This window comes from Bubalus bubalis, chromosome 15 (assembly GCF_019923935.1).
Source record: "Bubalus bubalis isolate 160015118507 breed Murrah chromosome 15, NDDB_SH_1, whole genome shotgun sequence".
NCBI lineage: Eukaryota > Metazoa > Chordata > Mammalia > Artiodactyla > Bovidae > Bubalus > Bubalus bubalis.
Genome location: NC_059171.1, coordinates 62,297,329 through 62,317,273, shown reverse-complemented (window position 1 = coordinate 62,317,273; position 19,945 = coordinate 62,297,329). Strand labels below are relative to the sequence as shown.

Sequence of the window (19,945 nt, the reverse complement as noted above, 5' to 3'; positions counted from 1 at the left end):
TTGCCATTTCCTGCATTGTGAATCTCTGCTGCTCTTCACTTACTTCTTCTTGTTGCTGTATTTTCTTCATATTCACTTTTGTTTTCATCATTATCACTTAGTGCTTCTTAGCAGTACCAGCTACATCACTACTTTTACACTTGCTTCTGGACATTGTGGGCTTGAAATAAAGATATCATACAACTGTACTCTATGTGTGTGTGCTTATTCGTTCAGTTGTATCCGACTCTTTGCGACCCCATGGACTGAAGCCTGCCTTGGCTCCTCTGTCCATGGGGATTCTCCAGGCTAGAATACTGGAGTGGGTTTCCAGATCCTCCTTCAGGGATCTTCCCGACCCAGGGACTGAACTCAGGTTTCTCTCATTGCAGGCAGATTCTTTACCATCTGAGTTACCAGGGAAGCCTGCTGTAAAAAGTACACAAAAGCACAACCACGTATAGAGCATGTGACAATGTACGCCAGACACATGAACTAATATATGTGATTGAACAAGCTTGAATCTTTGAAAGTTTGCAACTTAAAGGTTCATAAGTAGGGGACCTACTGTATGTTTCTATGGGTCTGTTTTCAGCCTGTCTGTTCTGTTCCAGTTCACCCATTTGTCCATCCTTTCACCAGCACCACACTGTCTTGATTCCTGTAGCTTCAGAGTAAATCTTGAAGTCAGGTATGTCCATTCCCAGACTTTGCTCTCTTTCTGTCTTGAGTTTATTATTTCAGATCTTTTGTTTTTCATATAAACTTCAGAAGCAATCTGTGAATGTCCACAAAATAACTTGTTGGAATTTTGTTTGGAATTGTATTTGGCATGGCCTTTTTCAAGGGCTGAAAGAAAAGAATTGTCATCTGCAAACTCTATATCTACCAAAACTATTCTTCAAGAATGAAAGCACATGTTCAGACATATCATATCAAGACATATTTGGAAGAAGTAAAAGCTAGAGGAATATGTTTCCAAAACACAGTGGCGCAACCACTATGGAAAACAGTCTGGAGGTTCTTCAAAAATTTAAAAATAGAACTACCTTAAGACCCAGAAATCTCACTTGTTGGTATAAACCCAAAGGAAATGAAAACACTGTTTCAAAGAGGTATTTGTGTTCTCATGTTCATTTCAGCTTTATTCACAATAGGCAAGATGTGGAAACAACTCAAGGGCAGCCAACGGATGGATGGATAAAGAAGATGTGGTGTATGTACAATAGAACACGAGCTGTGAGAAAGACGGAAATTCCACCGTTTGCAATGACATGAAAGGAAGTACCTTGAGGACATTACACTGAATGAAATAAGCCCAACAGAGAAAGAAAGATTCTGTGTGATATCACTTATATGTAGAATCTAAAAAAGGCAAGTGCTTCCCTGCTGGCTCAGATTGTAAAGAATCCACCTGTCAATGCAGGAGACATGGGTTCGATCACTGTGTCGGGAAGATCCCCTGGATAAGGAAATGGCAACCCACTCCAGTATTCTTGCTTGGGAAGTCCCATGGACAGAAGAGCCTGGTGGTGGGCTACAGTCCATGGAGTTGCAAAGAGTCAGGCATGACTTGGCGACTAAACAACAATAGCAATACATTGTACACTAACGAACTATCAGAAAGAGAAATTAAGAAAACACTCCCATTTAAAGTTTCATCAACGAGAATAAAATACCCAGGAATAAATCAAAATAAGGAGGTAAAGATAGTATCTCTCATACTTGGAAAGATAGAAGACAGGGATGAAAGAAATTGAAGATGATACAAATGGAAATATATATTGTACTCATTATTGACACTTGTTATCATTTTTAAAATATGAGGAGAAACTAAACTGGAAGGAGTGTTTCATCTTTTGAAGAGAAAGATGACAGTAACCTGCAGGACAGCACAGAATTGGTGTTGGCCTCAAGGACTGCCTCCCGCCATCCTGTGTGACCTTGTGCAGGCACCTGACCCTGGAGGTGACAGTGATGTGCTGAGCAGGTGGACAGGACAGCTGTGAGCTCCGAGGGTCCTGGAAGCCCTAGTCACCAGCATCATCACCACTTTGAGGCACAAAAACTGGTCCTTCTCTCACCTGTTTCTACCCAGGCAACCATAGCAGCAAACCCCCCTGTGTTACGCTTTTGTTTTGACATTTCTGGCCTTGATTTTTCACCACATATTCCTGATTTTATTCCAGTTTCTACAGACTTGCAATTTTCATTCCCAGTATGTTCATAGGTTCTTGACCATTCTGGCTTCATCTTGCATTTAATTGCTGTCTTCTTGGAGACAGAATGATCGGCCAGGGAGCAGTAAAGTGGATTGGCCAAACAGTTTAGAGACGGACTTTCTACTGCATTACTCTGATATAATACCATATTTTCTCAAGACATGTAACACTTCCACTTTATAGACTATTAAAAAGGAAAATGTACTTCCACTCAGGCGGTTTCCAGTGTCCTCTCGTGCGGGCACGTTGAGCCATCCATTGCTCTTTGCGAACGTTCCCAAGTGGAGATAGACTCGAGGGTGTTTGGGAACATCCATCAGGCCATCAGTGGGGAGGGAGGGTGGGCCTGAGGACTGACACCCTTTGCTTTATAGCTGAGTATGATTTCTCAGGGTGTAACAACACACATTCACCCTGGGGTGGATTTAAACTTGCTATTTGTGGTGAAGAGGAAAAAGTGGTGAGGGCCTCAGGTCCCCCGTGCCCAGACAGGAATGAGGTGGGTAGCTCCGGCAGGAGTGTGGTTTACGAGTCCCTTTACCTTCATTCTACGGGGGCGCAGGAAATGTGGTGTCTTATTCCCACTTCTTCATCTGGGTTGTAGGAGGAACTTCTCCTGTAGAGGCAGCTCCTGGAAAAGCCCTGACCAGTGGTCCTCCCTTTGGAAGGGCTGAGTGAGCGGAGAGTGACCGGCTGTAGTGCGAGGGATGGGAGTTAGACTTCTGGACTGGGAAGATTCCACATACTACAGAGCAACTCAGCCCAGGAGCCGCAACTACGGAACCCCGTGTGTCCTAGAGGCCGTGCTCCACAGCAAGAGAAGCCGCTGCAGCAAGAAGCTTGTGCACTGAAGCTAGAGAGTAGCCCCTGCTTGCCGCAGCTAGAGAAAATTTGTGCAGCAACAAATACCCAACACAGCCAAAAATAAATACAGTAATTTTGAAAATTGACATAGAAGAATGCTCCACATTAAAAAAACATCTTTTAAAAAAAAAAAGAAAAGAAAGGTGATACAACATGAATAGTATGAGATCTTCAGTTTTTAAAGTCTCAAATCTTCAGTGAGGCCATGGCCATGTACACCCACTGCCCTCCATTTTGCTGTATCATGCCCCATCTAGACAACATGAGGTGTGCAGAGCCCTGCCCAGCCGTGCCAGGTGGCCCTGCCAGCCTCTCTGGCCTCGGTATACTCTTGTTTCCAGGCTCATCTCGGATGGGGTCTTCACAAGCCACTCTGTGAAATTCTTCGCCTGTCCCCCATGGGAGCTGACCTCATGGGAGGCTGGCAGCCTGGGGTGGGGATGGGGCTCTGGCCACAGGGGGGCCGGGAGAGCACGGGGCAGGGAGCTTCAGGCCGCAGTGGAGGAAGTGGGAGGCTCCCCACCCCATGCCAGACCTGTGCTGGGTCTCATGTACTGACCTTGCACCCCATGGACCCCCCTTCCCGCGTCCTTGCTGACGCCCCCACGGCTGGGCATGCTGTCTGCACCCTGGCTCGATGGGCAGGGGGGCTGCACAGCCGTTCAAGGGCCACACTGTGATTTACAACATCCCACATTGGTTCCATCTTTGGGGAATAACGGGAAAGGATGAGACATAAAGAAACATTATTTCCCGAAGGTGGATCCCATTTCTTTAACCATTCATAAGTCTCAAAAAATAACTTATGACCATTTGGGGGCTGATATTATATTTCAATGACTTTTCCAGCTGTGACTGCTGCTTACATTCAAAAGCATTCTTTCGTCCTTCCACCCCCTCACCCTGACCGGGTACCTCCTGCCCACGCACAGAAGTGACGATGGAGCCAGGGGTCAGCTGTGTCCGTGTGTGGCTGGGGTGGGTGATATCATCATGGTGGGTGAATGTCAGCACTCCCTGCATGGGGTGACGAAACCATCCTGTTCATTTTGTTCTTGTGATTGATTAAATCTGGCTTTTGTGGGCCCATAAAAAGGGAGGCAATGGGGCAACTCTGGTTTCAGTGCAGACGTGAACTGCCCTTGCAGGTGCTTCACCCCTGAGAATTTCTGCTCAGTCACCTGCTGGGAACAGCTGTCCTGTGATGCTGTGACAGTGTCTGGGCCTGGCTGCAGAGAAGGGGACCTGGGAGCACCAAACACACGTGGGGACTATGGTGAATCATCTATTCCCCCATAAGCAAGGGCCTTCGGGGAAGCATGGAAATAAGATGAAATTATATGTTTACACTTTATTGGAAGAGACCAAAGAGTATAGTTACTCACTGAATATTTTTAATTGTAGTATGGAAGTATCATTTAGCATCATTATATTAGCTAATTAAAAGTTTTCTTACATCACTGTTCTAAATTTTGTTGGAAACACAGAATTTCCTGAAATTTATGCATTTTACTTTAAAATACTCCTGAGACAGAATCAAGAGCCCAGAACTAAACCCAAGCATGTATAGACAACTAATATCTGACAAAGGAGTCAAGAATACTGAAAAAACACAGTCTCTTCCTTAAACTCTGTGCTTGGTTGCTTCAGCTGTGTCCCACTCTTTGTGACCCCATGACTGTAGCCCACCAGGCTCCTCTGTCCATGGGGATTCTCCAGGCTAGAATACTGGAGTGGGTTGCCATGCCCTCCTCCAGGGGATCTTCCCAACCCAAGGATCGAACCCAAGTCTCCCACATTGCAGGTGGATTCTTTACCAACTGAGCCACAAGGGGAGCTCATAAACAGTACTGGGAAAGCTGGATATTTACGTGTAGAAGAATGACTCCATCTTACTCAAAAATTAACTCAAAATGGATTGAAGACTTAAATGTATGACCTGACAGCATGAAACTCGGAAGAAAACACAGGAAAAAAAAATCTCCTTGACATTGGGTCTTGTAATGTTTTCTTGGAAATCCCCTGTAAATCACAAGCAATGAAATAAAAAATAGACAACTGGGACTGAAAAAAGAAACAAAACAAACAAACTTCTGCACAGCAAAGGGAAACCACAAAGTAAAAAAGCCTGTGAAATGGGGAAAATATTTGCAAACCATGTATCTGATAAGTGTTATTATTTAAAATATGTGAAGAATGCGTACATCTAAATAGCAACAGACCAAATAATCCAATTTAAAAATGAGCAGGGGATCTGAATAGACATTTTTCCAAAGAAAACATACAGACGCCTGCAGGTACCGGCAAAGATGCTCGACATCCTTAACCATCAGGGAAATACAAATCAAGACCACGATGAGATACCACCTCACGCCTTTCAGGATGGTTATCATCAAAAAGACAAGAGATAACAAGTGTTGGGGAAGATGTGGAGAAAAGGGAAGTCTTGTACAATGTTATGCTCTCCAATGGTATACAGGAGAGTTGTTAAGAAAGTAGACCCTGAGCTCTCATCTCAAGGAAAAATATATTCTTTTTCTTTTTTGTGTGCCTGTGTGAGATGATGGATGCTGACTAAACTCACTGTGATGATCATTTCACAATATATATAAGCCAAGCCATCATGTTGTACAAGCGTACACGGCGCGGCACATCAGTGATTCCTCAGTAAAAGTGGAAAAAGTGAAAAACGAAATCTGTCCTACCGCCACCTCTAGCCCTTCCCTTCCTTCCCTTCACTACTGCTCTCTGCACCCACTGCCCCTTCCTCTCTTCAGATCATCAGACCCCCTTCTCCACCCGCCAGGTGAACACACACCCAGCCCCTGAGTGACTGGGAGACCCAGCCCATCTGAGGATGCACAGGGGTGGGCTCACATCCTGACTCTCTGGGCGCTGGGCATCTTCTCTCACTCTCACAGAGCATGGGAGCGTGGAACAGCACGTGGCTGTGAACTTGGGTCTGAGCCACAGCCGAGGGACTACAGGCTGTGACAGAGGGCGGGAATTCCGCTGTGAACACACAGATTCTGAGCAGGTGTGGCAACAGCTGACCCGGGAGCCCTGGCCTGAAGCAGGTGGCCGATGCTTTAGACGCAGGGAGCCCGGTCACAAGCGCAGTGATGGCTGCGGGCCGGGCCGGACCAGGCGGCTGAGTCCATGCCTGGGAGCCGCTCCCCAGTGGAGCCTGGCCAGGGCGGATGGCTGCCAGACAGCCAAGCCGATGAGTCAGCCCCGGAAATAATCCGGCCGTGACCCATGGGGAGAGCAGAGAACAGAAGGGACAGTCAGGAGCAACAGGTGGGCAGGCCTGCAGGAAGGGTCAGGGACTCACAGCAGGTGGCCAGGCAGATGGAGGAGGAATATGGACATGGGCAGGTGGGCAGGACCCCAGTGTGGGGGCTGGGGGTGGAAGGATGGGCAGATGGGTGAAACCCCAGTAGGGAGGATGGGCAAGGTGGATGGGACCCCAGTAGGGGGGACTGGCAGATGGGTGGGACCCCAGCAGCATGGGGTGATGAGCATGCACCGGACCTCGGCTGGTGGGAGACACACAGGCTTTCCGCCCAGTGCTGACCACAGGCGCCCAGTGTCCTGGCCAGTGAAGGCCAGTGGGGCCAAAGTGCATCTTTGTTGTTTTAGGTTATTGATCTGTTTTTAAAGAAAAGGGCTTGGGCCATGAACAATATTCACTTTAATAGTTTAGGGCTTCTTGGTGTGATTTCCAAAACGCCAAGGGGAAGCTCAGAAGATTGAGTTATTGCAAAGAATGACAGCAGAAGTGTGTGGGAAGGTCGGCCTGGATGGCGGCTGGGGTGAGCGCTGAGCGCAGGTGCTGTGGCTGCGGGGAGGTGGGGGCGGGAGGTGGCGGATCAGCCTGCCTGGGCTGGAGCTCAGATGAGCACCCGGGCTGGGTCCACACCTGCTTGGGGGCAAGGAGGCTGCATGAGGCTGGGGGTGCCGGGCCCTCTCTCGGGAGGGGGTGCCACCTGGCCTGAGTGGGCAGGTCCTACCTAGCGCTGGGGGTGCAGCTGGGTCAGGACTTTGGGGTGCACAGCCTGAGAGGTGCCCTTGCTGCACCCCTGGAGACCTCTGGGGCCATGCACCCCTGACTCTGGGGTGTGGTTGGTCTCCATGCGAGTTCCGGCATTTGTTGGAGCTTATGATCTGTAGTGAGAGCCACCTTGGGGGACTGACTGCATCTCTGCACTAAGGCTGGGCCAGAAGACTGGCTGGGGTTACTGGAAAGATGTCCTTTCCAGATGCTGACACCACCCACCCCCCGATGTCGGGGTCCCAGGCTGGGGCTCCTCCCTCGCCCTTGAGTTCTGTCTGCTTCAGTCCGTGTCCCCCCCACAGCCCCTCTGGGAGGAGTTGTTCCCGGCCGCTCTGCATCCCTTGTTGAAGCATCAGGAACAGTGGGTGAGGCGGGTGGAGCGCTGGTCCTGGGGTCAGGAGGAGAAGGGGGCTGCAGGAAGGGATGGGACTGGGGCACACACATCTATCTGCCGCAGGTATGTTCTGTCTTTGACATCTGGGGTCTGTGTTCTCCAATGGTACAACCTGGACACAGCGTGGGGCAGGCAGAGCTCCAGCTTTGGGCTTTGCTCTCTAAAGGGTCCGACAGATGCTGCAGCCAGAAAGAGGTCAGTTTTCCAAAGAAGCAGGGGCAGCTGGACAGTTCTGGCAAGATAACCCCCTTCAGGGGCGTGTGCCCATTTCTCTCCTGAGCCTGCTGCCACTGAAGGAGCCATCAGATTCTGTGGGGACACTAGTGGGATGTCCTGACTATACTCTGAGGGTTCACTGGCCCCCTGACCACTTCAGGTTGCTGGAAGGACAGGGGTCAGGCAGAGTCATGCATTTACTGCAAGTTGGGCAGGGTGCATGTCAGGGAAAATTAGGAGACAGAAGCTGTGAGTGGAAAGAGACTGCAGAAACATGGTGGGGTTGACTTTGCCTTCTCCAGACTGCAGAGGAGTGGCCAGGAAGGCAGGGACAGTGGCTCCATCAAAGCCCATTCTGGGAAAACACCCCACCCTCTCCAGAGTCACAGGTGTGGGCTGGCCAGTGCCCAGCCACGCAGCTGGGCCAGTAATGTGCCCCAACCTCCTATGCGTTTGTCCTCAGTCCTGCTGACTTGCCATCCAGGATTTGGTTTTAAAAGGTGTTTTTACAGGATATCATCTCATCACTGCCTTCTTAAAGGTATGCAGCATTGAAGAATGCTATTGGCTATGTTCTAAGGGGTTCTCAGGGTACATGGGGGGGGAAGCTGAACAAGAGACAGACCTCAAGGGAAGCGGAGTTTTCTCGACAACCAGAAATACTGGAAGTTGAATCTTGGATTAATTGTCTAAATCTTTTGAAAAATTACTGTTTCGTTTACTCATCTGAAAATCATGAAATTCTACATTCTGTTGAGGGTGTGAGTCAAATAAGCAGAATGAAATGGGTCAAACTGTCTGGATTTCTTGGGAAGAGAGGGCTGAGGAGGGCCTTCTTCCTGAAGGCTCAGTTCCATGGGGGGAGGGGGAACCCCAATTTCACAGCTGCCTGGCCCCTACCCCCTAGCCATTCACGCTGGAAATGGTATGAACTAGCGACATACAGATATGTAGCTTGGAGACTCGAGGTGACAGAGTCAAGATACCCCTTTGTCTTGTCTCCTAATTTCCTTTCTGTTTAAGAGAAGACCACAGTATGCTTCTTTAAAGGACCTGGTCCAGACGATCTTACCAGTCCTTATATGTGGCATTCTTCTGTGATGTCCCGTAGCCCAGGTCATCATTTTATCTCTAATCTGATGATTTTTTAACACTAAACTTGCTAAAACTGGGTTTTACTTCCAGAATTTCAATGTAGTTATGGCACTTATATACCTTGTAGCTAAGTGTCTACCATCTTTTTGTCCTATTTCCACCAATATTTAAGAATATCAAAGGGTGATATGAATGAAAGGTGATGCTTGGTGTAAATGCAGGCAAGGGAGGAGAAGAGGAAGATAAATAGAATGTGAACAAGATGTGAGAGGAGCAGAAAAAGCATTCTTTACGTCATGTGACAGGTGTTGACACCAGCTTCGTCAGCCTGAGACCTTAGACCATTTGCAGCGAACGAAAGGCTGTAGAGAATCTGAGTGGTTTGGTAAAGGACTGAGGGGCCCAAAGATGGACTGAGCATTGGTGAGGACCTTGCTGTCAGCCCAGCAGAGGAGAGGGCCGTAGGGTTCCGGGATCCATGGGTGGATATGAATGAGGGTGGGCAGACTAGACACGAGTGTCTGTCCTCAGGACACTGGTCACTTTACAGGGTTCATCTGGGGCTGTGATTGATTCAAGGTTCTGTCTGCAGCTTCCAGACCTGTAGATCAGTTTTATGGTTTTTATACTTTTAAAGGAGTCAGATCAAATTTCTTTCTGAGCCACAGAGTCTATATGGGAGTACTTTATTCCCAAATTCTTGCTGGGTGCCCCGACACCCTTTATGTTTGCATCTCAGAGCTGGCATTTTTATCTTAGAGATGAGTATGTTGAGAAAGAAAAAAGAGGAGAATCCAGCTGATTGACCTTTGTATGTAAGTTTAGCCTGTGTTGGAAGGAGATTTTATATATATACAACTATAAATATATATAGCTTTTTAAGTTTATTCATTTTTATTTTCCACATAGACAACCATGTCAACTGTGGACCAAGCAGTTTTATTCCTTCCTTCCATCTGGATTTATTTTCCCTGACCCCTCTGGGTCAGGCTGGCTGGAGCTGGCTGGACTTGGGTCTTTCCCCTCCCCCAGTCCATTCAGCTCTGATAAAGCCCAGCTGGTTAGACACTGGTTAGCTAGTTTTCCCTGCGACCAGGCCTTGTTAAAAAGAACAGAGTGCTCTGGTGTTCTTCAGAGCTCTCTCCTCCCCCTGCCCGAAGCCTGGGGGGACTTGTCTCTGGTTTTGACCATGGGAACCGGTCGGGCTCATAGAGGTAAACCCTACTACTTTGTGGTTCCTGTGGCCAGGTCCCCCTGAAGAGTGAACCCTGAGACCCACCCCACGATCCTCTCACTGCTGTCTGGGTCCTACCCCGGGTCCACGGCTGGGTCCGCTCCTGTGACCCTGCTTTGGAAGGGTGATCACTGTGCCCCCACCGGGGACCCAGGGGTGCCGCCATCCTTCGGTCTGTTGGGTTGTCACTTCTTGTGAAGATGGAGCAGTGACTTTCAAGGTCTTTGCGTGGGAATCAGAAGCTGGGAGGCCCGGGAGGGTTTTTACATGAATTCCTGCGGTGGGTCCATTTCCTGGTCCTTGCGAGGGGATGCCCCTCTTTCCCAAAATCTCTGGACGTGCATTGAGTGGGGGACTGGAAGTGTGATAACAAGTGCAGTTCACAGCGCTGAGCACACGTTCCTCCTTCCTTCCTCCATCCATGGAATGTGGCTCTAAGTGCAGGCTCCATTCTGGATTCTGGAATAAGTGAGGACACACACTGGTGTGCCCTCAGGAGGTGCCCCTCTGGTCGGTGATGGTCAGTGCCCACAGCGAAGCAGGAAACACAGAGTGTGTCAGGTACTGAGGCCTGCTGTGAAGGAACTGGGGAATCAGGTGCTGGAGGCAGGTGCTGTTTGGACAGGACAGTGACACGTGTGTCCCCCAGGATGGTCAGTGACATGCGTGTCCCCAGGATGGCCAGTGACACGTGTGTCCCTCAGGATGGTCAGTGACATGCATGCCCCTCAGGATGGCTCAGACTGTCCTGAGAGCATGAAGGGGAGCTGCGTGTATGCAGGGAGACTGGTGATGAGGTTCAAGAATTCATATCAAGACAGCAGTGTTGGCTTGACTGGAGTGGAAGCAGTGAAGGCTGGTGGATGGGGACAGACTCTGGACAAATGCTAGTGGTGAGGATGGAGGTTCCCAGCTGTGAGAGGGAGGGGTCAGGGCTGGAGCAGCCAGGCAGGTCTAAGGCCGTGCGGGTGGGGACGGGCAGGGGCGGGCTGCCTGCGACATGCCCGCTCGGGTGGAGGAGGCTGCGTGTTGATCAGAAGTTTGGAGAATTCTGTCTGTAAACATCCATCCAGTCACACAGCCCTGTGGATAGCAGGCCCCTCCTTGCGTGTACAGATGGGATCATTTCAGATGTCTCTCTGAAAACTGCCTTCAGCATGAGTCCCCGCAAGGCTGGGCTCCAGGCCTGAGCTGCCCACCCTGCTGTCTTTGGCATCTGCCCCCGGGTCAGAACACACATTGGTTCTGAGTTCCAGATTGGCTCCAATGCGGCTGCAGCCTTTTCTTCCCTTTAGGGGGATGGGAAGGTCATCAGACAACACCCACCTCCGTCCCCAGCCTTGCCAAATCACCTGACTTAGGTGCCCTCGGGGTGGTTGCTGCAGAGGATGGCCCTGCGCCTGCTGGCCTGGACCAGGGAGGGTCAGCCCTGGGCATACTCGGCCGTGTCTGGAGACATCTGGGGCTGTCACGCTGGTGGGGGCTGGGTGTTGAGGACAGAGTCTGAGGAGACTGTTGACCACCGTGAAATGCAAGAAAGCCCCTCGAAGTATCACCTGCCCCAAAGGCCAGCAGCGTTGGACCTGAGGAAATCAGCCTGACCTGAGACAAGGTTGCTGCTGAGCCCTGTAGAGGGGAGATGGGCACCTGGACCTCAATTGTTTGTCTGGGAGACGGGGAGGGAGGGGGGCCTCCTGCAGGCCTCGCTGCAGCTCCTGACCACATGGACCTCACTTTTCTTCGAACCACTGGGAGACCTCCTCTGGGCCCTCCTTGTTCCCACCCTGTAGGTGCCCCATGTCCACTTAGGGGCAGTGGGAACCCCCTCCCCGCCCACTAGATGCACCTGAAAGGAATGCATGTCTTCCTCTGAAGCTCAAGCTCTGTTTAGGGTCCACCCTGGAAAATGCAAGGGAAAGACGGGGATCTTGTGGACATCCTGAGTAGGGTCTCTCCTAGCTGCCCCTACAGCAGGCCCAGTAAAGGAAACATTTTGGTGAATCTGAATGAATCACACAGAGAAAAATACCAGAATATTTTTTTTTCAGGATTTTATGATTCTTTCCCTTTTCATTTCCTAAGAATTCTCATCATGCTGCTCACTGTCATAAAACAATAAAACTCTCCCAAACCGGATATAACTCAGGTGGTGGTGGTGTCCTCGGAAGCCTTGGGCAGCCATGGGGGTGAGGCTGAGCCGACTTCACTCCTTTCTGTTGCTTAAAGGTTAAAACATGTACATGACAAGATTCTTCCATTTCTATTTCTTTTTGGAGCGATGCTGTGATGGGCACGCGGGGCCTGGGAGAGGCTCTTGGCGAAGGCCCAGGGCGTCTCTCAGACAAACCCGCAGCCTCCAGCGCTCCATGTGATTCTGCAGATGTCAGCACGCACCCAGGACGTGTGCACTTGTTGGTTGCCTCTGTCTGTGTTTGTACTTTCTTGTTCTTCACTGTGTTCTCTGCTTTGCTGTGGGCACGGCACTCTTACCATCCGAAATGGAAGGAAACGGTTTAGTAACTGTCCTACCCCATCCCTCCCGAAGCCATTTGCATCTCTGTGCTATTAGCTCGAATTCAGCTAAAGTCATTTTCCACTGGGGTTTTCCTGTTGGGTCAAGATAAACCCAACACTCTGGGCCCCTCTGGGCTCTAGGCACCCTACTCCCTCTCTCCAAGTTTCAAAATGTCAGACAAATTGCCTCCAAGATCAAGAGAAATCAAGTGATGAAAACAGCTCAATTTTGGTGAATCTGAATGAATCACACAGAGAAAAACACTAGAATTTTTTTTCCAGGATTTTATGATTCTTTCCCTTTTCATTTCCTAAGAATTCTCATCATGCTGCTCACTGTCATAAAACAATAATACTCTTTCTCATAGAAATGAGATTTTTATATTCAGGTTGGCCAAGACCCCCAAGTTAGTTGTAATTGTAGATGTCATCCAAATTGTAACAGATACCAAAAATAATTAGACTCCGAAGGATAGTGTCTCAGAGACACAAGAAAGGAGGGCAAAGGACATAGGATGCAAGAAGTGGGGACGTTCGTGGTAACTCTGTGCCGAGCCCTATCTCATCACAGCCTGGGTTTCCAAGTCCTGGAGGAAAACCACTTTTCGGAGATTTATACGTCTCTGTCTCTGTCTCCCTTCTTCCTTCCCTCTATCTGTCTTCCTCCCTCCTTCTCTGTCTCTGTCTCCCTTTTTTTAATATGGAAAAAAGAATTTTAAAGGACTTGAGATGACATGTTCTTTAAATAGTTTTACTTGTTACCTTGGATTTGAAAAGAACTGTCACCCTAAGCAGCACTGGACAGCATCTGGTAACAGGCCAGATGGGCAGTGTGGGGGCTCTGAACAGGAGCAAGAAGAGGAGGAATTGTTTAAAATCCCCAGAAAGAAAATAACACGCCTATCTCAGGGCACTCAGGACAAATATTTGACTAACATTTTTTTATACAAAAATATTACCTCTCACATGATTTCATTTCTATTGTTTAAAATTTTTTTTCAAAGTTGAAAGCAAACCAATGCTTCTCAGTGTGGAGAAGTGGAGCATGTCATCAGTCTCTGAGATGCTGCAGATGGACTTCTCCTTCCATGAACTGCTCAGAACTGCTCAGAACTCTCAGCGTGTCCGCGTGAGCCCACAGGGCATCAGAGTGGCGGACAAGCACTCTCTGACTCTCAACCTGTCAGACCCACGTGATCGCTGGATCAAGGAAATTCTTCAGAGAGGCTTTCATTTAATAGCTATAATTACAATAGACTGCAATAATGCTGGAATAATTTTCTAAGAGACTCAGTTAAACTTTATGCTCAAAGAATTGCATAAGAAGTGAGATTCTGAGAGCAGACTTTTTATGTACAATCCCAGTGTAGGAATTTGGGGTGATAGTGGACAGATGCAAAGAAAAGGGGCATAATTTCTCCCATTGGAGGAAGGTGGGTTCAGTAGGCTCAGACCTGGGGAGGACCACAGGCACCCAGCGGGCTGAGCCCCTGTCCAACTCAGCCCAGAAGAGTGTTCTGGCCTGGAGGCGGATGGATAGGAGTAAAGCAGAATCTCAGGTGGGAGGTCGGCACAGTCAGCCATCGGCCCCCCATCAGTCCCCCACTCCCCACCCAGTGTGCTGGCCTCCTCAGCCGGGAAAATAAAGCCCCAGAATGGCTGGAAATGCACACTTTGGCCGTTGAGCAGAATGAGGACTCTGCTGAAACACTGCCGTTTTCCTTAGCAACGGAGATTCTAAGTTATAATAAATGACTTTCCATTGCACATGTCAGTGGGGATGAACTGGTGGAGAGAGGAAACAATAAACACGCAACTGAGGAGGGACTTTTAACAGTCAGGCCCTAAACTGGAAAAGACCCTGATGCTGGAGAGGGGACGACAGAGGATGAGATGGTTGGGTGGCAACACCGACTCAATGGACATGAGTTTGAGCAAGCTCCAGGAGATAGCGAAGGACAGGGAAGCCCGGCGTGCTGCAGTCCATGTGGTTACAAAGAGTCAGACATGACCGAGTGACTGTACAGTAAAAACAACCCTAAACTGGAGACTGGCTTCCACCAGATTTCAGCTCAGTTCTGTGCAGACCTTAAACATTTGTGTGAACTTTGATAAAATCTGCTGAATGAGACACCTTCAAATTTGTGTAGACCAAGCACATTATGAAAAGAAAGTTTTGGGGAGTTTTGAAGCTATCTTTGTGAACAGTGACTAATGATAGGAAAAGGAAAACGGTGGTTGGCAGGAAATACCCTCATTGCCTGGTGTTTTTTGTTTTTTTTTTTGGTTGGCTTGAAGTATTTTCTTAATATTACCTATGTTAGAAAATATCTATGTGTGGTTAAACTTAGATTTATCCATGTGTTTTTTCTCAATTTTCATCAGAATCTGTGTTTGTAGAAAAATGTAAGTACAGATGGCACCAGCTCCGTGCCTGAGCTCTGTTCCTCACTGATCGTTTTTAACTGGGAGGCTAAAGGTGGGAGGTTTCTGAGCAAGAGACCTGGAACTTGCTCAGCTCGACACTCTCCCTTGACAGAGGTCTGTGCGTTCTCTCTCCTAACCAGCATCCTCGCCTGGTCTGTAGCACATTACGCGGACCACATGAGGACCCCTGACAAGGTTCCAGAAGCCTGAGAACTCTTAGCTCTGGTTGTTTCTCTGAAAAGCAATAAGCAGTTGCCGCCCAGAAAGGCCCTTAGTAACTTGGGGCAAGGCTGACCCCTCTGTCTTTCTCACCAGGCCAGAAGCCACCGGGGAGCCTGGGCCAATTCTGTCGCAGAATAGTAAGACCTCTGAGGACTGTACCTCCGCCTGTGATTTTAATCTCCGTCACCCAGATCGCCCATCAGAGACTGCACGTGTTCCTCTCCGTGGTTCCTCCCGCTCTCGGATAATCCCTCTCAAGGTTTTACGTGTGTCATCTGTAAGCCCCGTGGCGTTGGCTACCGTAACTCACGGCATGAATGCAGTTGCCCATCACAGTCTGATTCTCAGCTTCGCCTGTGCACACTCGGATCCACACAGCCTCACTGGTTGCTCTGTTTCACCCCCACCGAGGTCACAGACCCACACGTCCCCTCCTGTCGCAGAGCCCACGGGACACCTACCCCTCCTGCAATTCCCACCTGTCGCCTCCATTTCCAGCATGTTTAAGTGCTGTGAAAGTGGAAAGTCTAAATGCTTTGGCCTCTTGGGCTGGGAGACAGGTGAATGTCTGGTTGTATGAGAAGTCCTGCGTGCCTGCCTCACCTGAGGGGCCTCTAGCCAAGCATGAGGGGACACCCCCGCCAGGGACAGCAGCGTTGTCACTGTTCTTTATTTTAGCTGCTCTGGTAGGTGACCTCTCACTGCGGTTTCCATGTGCATTTCCCTGAGGGCTGGCCATGTCCTTTTTACCATCTGTGGATCGTCTTCAGTGAAATGCCTGTTCACGTCTTTCATCCAAAAAATTTGGGTTGTTTGCTTTAACATTTAGTTTTGAAAGGTTTTTTTTTTTTTTTTTTAATATAGTCTGGGTACAATCCTTTGAGGGTTATGGGTAGACATTTTGTACTCCTCAGATGGACTTTCACAAAAGCTTTTGATTTTGACGTTGTCCAATTTATCAGCTTTTTTTTGTTTCTTTATAGGTAAGGCTGGTGTGTCAACCTAATTCTTCTTGACTAGCCTAGACCTCGAAGAGTTTGTCTTTCTTTTCCTAAGAGTTTTGTACTTTACATTTAACATTTAATCCCGGTATTCATTAATTTTTGTGTGAGGTGTATGCTTTAGGTCAAGATTTATAATTTTTGCATATGGGTGTCAAGTGACCCCAGCACCATTTGTTGAAAAAACTTTCTGCCACAGAGTTCTTTTTGCGTCTTTGTCAGAAATAAATTCAGCATATCTGTGTGGGTCTGTATTTGGGTTTACTGCTCAGTTCCGTTGGCCTGTGTCTTTGTCCCTCTGCCAGTCCCACACTGTCTTGATTACTGGAGCTGCATAATAAGACTTACTGCTGGTAAAGTGAGTCCTCTCACTTTGTCCTTCAGTGTCAAGACTGTTTCATCTGGTCTATAGCCTGAGCCTTTCTACACAGAATTTAGAATAAGCTTGTCTGTGTCTACAAAAATCCTTGCTGGAATCTTGATAGGAATTACTCGGAACTACATTTACCCTATACATATGTGTATGTATTTATGTTTATGTAATTGTTATATATTAGCATATAAGTAATATATAAATAACATTGACATGCATTTGTTTATTTTTATGTACAATTTTAGGGATAATTGACATCTTCACCATGCTTTTCCTTAGGCTGTTCCCCCCTCACCCCAGGAAGGTCTAGGAACAATAATTTGAATTTCCTCTCATTTCACCTAAATATTCCCTTTATCTTTGGAAACACTCTGGAAAATGACCACAGGCAATTGTGCAGGGCCCCTGAGGATGGTCTGTGCTGCCTCAGTGAAGAACCTAGGGGTGAAGTACGGGAAAGGGTCACGCCGAGAACTCAGGGCTGTCACCACCAGCTCGGGCGTGTGCCTCTCTGGCCCCCTGACGTCCCGCAGTATCGGGTTGGGGAGGCTGGAAGCTGACATTGGGCGGATGGTACATAGACCCAGAATCCGGGGCTTCATCCTGGGGCCGTGGGCCTCCCACAGCTCCGTGAGCTGTGTCCTCCCACCCACCAGCTGGTGTCATGACCTCACTCTGTGGAGATCCTGAATGTTGACAGAGGCAGGCTCTCCAGGATGAGGGGTTATCGATGGGGCGGTTCACGTTCTTAATGTGAGGATCCCATGCCCGCCCCACCCCCTTCATGACTGTGGAAGGTTCTGAATCACACTCACGCTTCATGTCTATAGATGCTTAGAGACCCCGACAAACTGGAGCGTGGGCAGCTGGTCTCTCGGTTCTGCAGTTGGAAGTGCTTTGCAAACGTAATTCAAAACGGCAAGAAGCAGGTGAGCCTATCTTAACAAGCCTGGAGCTGTGCTGACCCAGGACACGTAAGAGTCCACTAATGACACAGGAATTCGGCACCGATTATGGTACCTTTCAGATTTTTCCACCTAGAGGGAATTCCTACCAACTTTCTAGCTCTGCATGGTTTGCATTCTGCTACTGGGGAGAGAACTCCCTCCACAGTGCCACTCCCCCACCATGGATCGGGGTCCCATGGACACAATGTGGTGTTTGTTGTCACCGCCATCTTTCCAGGGGTCTGTGTCCAGTTCCCCACCCCCCTATCCTGCCAAGTGTTTTCCTGGCTGGGCCGCCTCACCTGTCCCCCAGAGGCGTCCTTGTAGAGAAGCCGTCAATCCACCTGCCCCTCCCCCCACCAACTCCTCTGGGTAATTAACCTCCAAACACAGCAAGAAAGGGCCTGAGCCAACCGCCAGGCATGTCTGGGGCCGTGGCACCTGTCCTAACACGGGCTTGTGAATGCTGCCCCAACACAGGGCTCCCAGGCTGGAATGCAGCCAAGAGATCCGATTCATGTAATTTAAAGAGCAGTGTGAGTGACGAACTGTGCAGGGGTTTGAAGACAGCAGTCCACACTGAGTTGCAAAATCCATGGAGTTCCCACTTCCTGGGTGAGTGAAGTGTCTGGCCTCGGGCAGGGCGAGCCTCCTGCCGCTTGACTGTAAGCACCTGGAGGGTCCGAGACAGACGGGGGGCAGGGTCCCGGACTCCCTGGTCTCAGGCAGCAGGTGCCCACGTGCACCTCCCTTCAGGAACTCACCTGCCCCGTCAGGATCTGCTCCGCGGCTTCCCTGACCAATGGTTGTAAGACAGCTGAGAAGTATTTTCTAAAGCGTTTAGCGGGATTGAGCATATGTTGTCCTCTTGCTTTTAAAGGATAATAAGCAATTAGAAGAGGACTCCACGGACGACGGTTTTGTGTTGGCCATCGGCTGTTTTCACCGGCCAGGAGGAGGAGACGGGCAGCCCGGCCCCGAGATGCCCGAGGCTCGGGCAGAGGTGCAGGGGCACTCACAGCTTCCATGTTCCGTTCACATCCTGTGCTCTCTGGCATGCGTTCCCCGTCTGCTCTTGAAGGCTTTCATTTTCCTGAAATAGGCTTCCCTCCCCGTTCCAGGCAGGTTGAGACTTTCCCTCCTCCATTCCCCGAAGGCCTTGCAGGGACCACGTGGCAGGACTGGGCTGGAACCACCCCTGTGTCCTCCTCCCACCCAGGAGGGGTTGGGTGTCTTCAGTGACCAGCAGTGCTCACACACTGCAGAAAGGGAAAATGCTGAAGTCTGATCCTTAAATATTGATGTGCTCAAGTGCTAAGTCTCTTTAGTTGTGTGTCTGACTCTGTGTGACCCTATGGACTACAGGCTTCCAGGCTCCTCTGTCCATGGGATTCTCTAGGCAAGAATACTGGAGTGGGTTGCATGCTCTACTCCAGGGGATCTTCTTGATCCAGGGATTGAACCTGCATCTCTTATGTCTCCTGCAATGGCAGGTAGGCTCTTTATCACTAGCACCACCTGGGAAGCCCCTTAAATATTGATACTTGCTAGCTAATTTAACCTAGATTCACAGTCTTCAAACTTTGAACCCAGAGAACCAGAATAGACTCTTTCTCAAAGAAGACACACAGATAGCCAACAGGCCCATGAAAAGATGCTCCACATCACTAATCACCAGGGAAATGCAATCAAAACCACCATGAGACATCACTGCACACCTGTCAGAATGGCTGTGATCAAAAAGTCCACAAATAACAAGTGCTGGTGAGGATATGGAGAAAGGAGAGCACTTGTGCACTGGTGGTGGGACTGTAAATTGGTGCAACCACTGTGGAGCATCCTCAAAATACAAAACTAGAACTACCATACAATCTAGAAATTCCACTCCTGGGTATTCATCCAAAGAAATGAAAACACTCTCTTGAAGAGATGTCCGTATCCATATACTCTTTGCATCATTATTCACAACAGCTGAGGTATGGGAAAGACCTAAATAAGTAATTTCTAAAGTGAAGTGAAAGTTTTGAAAACATAACTTTTACACAGAAGTTATTTTATGAGCTGCAGAGTGAGTTCACCACGGGACTGCTGACTGTAAGATGGTTTTCACTGTTGTTTAGTTGCTCAGTCTTTTCTCACTTTTTGTGACCCCACAGACTATAGCCCACCAGGCTCCTCTGTACATGGGATTTCCCAGGCAAGAATAATGGCGTGGGTTGCCGTTTCCTTCTCCAGGGGATCTTCTCCACCCAGAGATCAAACCTGAGTCTCTTGTGTTTTCTGCATTGGTAGGTAGATTCTTTATGACTGAGCCACCAGGGAAGCCCTATAAGATTGTAGGTTGAATTTGAATTCATCTCTTATTTATGCAGTATCTTCATAACACCTCAAACACATTAA

General features: G+C 48.9%; 1 non-coding gene across 1 annotated transcript; it reads left to right on the top strand.

Annotated features, from left to right (window-relative positions):
- The first annotated feature begins 6,450 nt into the window (after window positions 1–6,450).
- LOC123329370 lies at window positions 6,451–18,731 on the top strand. Its single transcript, XR_006640046.1, has 2 exons — window positions 6,451–6,880; window positions 15,318–18,731. It is a non-coding gene; the product is annotated as an uncharacterized LOC123329370 (transcript).
- Window positions 18,732–19,945: the final 1,214 nt, after the last annotated feature.